Source organism: Piliocolobus tephrosceles, chromosome 12 (genome assembly GCF_002776525.5).
Source record: "Piliocolobus tephrosceles isolate RC106 chromosome 12, ASM277652v3, whole genome shotgun sequence".
NCBI lineage: Eukaryota > Metazoa > Chordata > Mammalia > Primates > Cercopithecidae > Piliocolobus > Piliocolobus tephrosceles.
The window spans coordinates 109,662,175-109,664,241 of record NC_045445.1 but is presented as its reverse complement, the minus strand read 5'-3'; the positions used below and the strand labels follow the sequence as shown (position 1 = coordinate 109,664,241).

At 43.3% G+C, this 2,067-nt stretch overlaps 1 pseudogene; it reads right to left on the bottom strand.

Annotated features, from left to right (window-relative positions):
• Window positions 1-1,434: 1,434 nt before the first annotated feature.
• The window catches only part of LOC111536338, a 6,447-nt pseudogene continuing 5,814 nt past the window's right edge, over window positions 1,435-2,067 (bottom strand).

Sequence of the window (2,067 nt, the reverse complement as noted above, 5' to 3'; positions counted from 1 at the left end):
CGTTATGCACATGTACCCTAGAACTTAAAGTATAATAAAAAAAAAAAAACCTTGTTTTTACCATAACACTGTGCTTCACACACACAAAAAATAACTTTCATTTCACAAAATAACTGAATCCTCAATATTGAACTTTTAAAATGAATTTTCAATAGAATTCAAAACAATATCATATTTCACTTTGATAGAATGAACTTCTAAAAATTTTACTTTGATTCAATGAATTGGGTGAGAAAAATTTAGCCATCATTGGAATTAACAGATTGTTTTATTTGAAGCATTCAATATCACTGATTTAAAACTGACCTCGCTTAATTCTTTGCGAAGCTCTGCTAATGAAGTGAACACAATAACATCTATCAGTTCATTTTTAATATATGCACATGAACACTTGGAATAAAAATGAATGGTATTAATTTAGGAAAATGATGATTTGATCTAAATTAAAAGTCATGCTTTACTGAGTGATATGTAAATACACCTTCTGAAGACATATTAATACATGTTAAATTGCCATCTTCAGGCCCAGGCTTCTTAAATTAACTATGAAGTTTTGAAACTATGAAGTTTTCTAAGTGCAGTAAACCACCATGGCACATGTATATCTATGTAACAAACCTGCACGTTCTGCACATGTATCCCGGAACTTAAAGTAAAATAAATTTAAAAAAGAAACTACGAAGTTTTGAAATAAATGTGTATGTATCTTTCACAGATCTACCTCCTCAGATTTTATATAGCCAGTCATTGATATTATTTTGGCTCCCAGGGTGGCTGGTAAATGGCTCTTAAACTTTTGCGCAAATTACATGTCCATGATCAACTGTCTTGAGAAACAGAAAGTCAGTAATTCGGTTGTTATTAATAATCATGTGCTTCATTTTTTTCAGAATGAAGCATCTTGTTTACAGCTTAATATATATGCATATAAAACACACTTCTGTCCCCTCTCCAATAAGCGGGTCCAGACACCTCCTTCCTACAGGGGATAGGGGAGAGGGCCATCAGGGCAGTGCCTATTTTCTCAAAGGCACTTACCCTCCTCTCCCGAAATGTTCTCTGCCTCCAGTTCCGATACAGTAGGCCAGGCAGGAAGCCCCTCTGAAAAAGAAAGGGTTCCCCCTAAACTTCCACCCCACCTTGGTTTGAGCTGCAGTTGTGAGGACCTCACTGAACTCTCTGGGACCCCTCAGTTCTGCTGCCTGTTACATCATCCAAGCCAGAAGCACAAGTCACAAGTAGGTGGGGGTGTGGGGGACTGGTCTGGTGTTGGCTCAGTCAGGTGGTTGCTCTCCCTGGAGGACCCCCCAGGGCTGATCTGATGTCTCTGAGGCTGTAGAATCCTGATTTGGACTCCTCCAGCCCCCTATCCCCACCATATTTTGTGAGGTGAGCTCCTGGGCTCTCCCTGGCTGCCTCAGGGTGGGGCTGATCTCAGTTGGAGTCAGCATCTGAGGAGTCCCTTGAAGAGGAGGAGTGGGTGGATTCATTGTCTTCATCCTCACTGCCATTCTCCTTATCATCCTTATCCTTGTCATCCTCCTTATTCTTGTCCCTATCCTTGATCTCATCCTCAATGCTGGACTTGGAGGAGTCCCCACCATCCTCAGAGGAGTCACTAGTCTCATCATCTTCCTCTTCTTCCTCTTCATCCTTGTTGTCCTTCTCCTCAGACTCCTAATTGGACTTCAGAGTAGTCCAGCTGGACTTGGAGTGCAGGTCTCAAAGCTTAGTCATGCTCTTACATTTATTGGAGATGTACTCTTTATAAATTACATGGTCAGGCCGGGCGCGGTGGCTCAAGCCTGTAATCCCAGCACTTTGGGAGGCCGAGACGGGCGGATCACGAGGTCAGGAGATCGAGACCATCCTGGCTAAAACGGTGAAACCCCGTCTCTACTAAAAAAATACAAAAAAACTAGCCGGGCGAGGTGGCGGGCGCCTGTAGTCCCAGTTACTCGGGAGGCTGAGGCAGGAGAATGGCATAAACCCGGGAGGCGGAGCTTGCAGTGAGCTGAGATCCGGCCACTGCACTCCAGCCCGGGCAGCAGAGCGAGACTCCAGTCT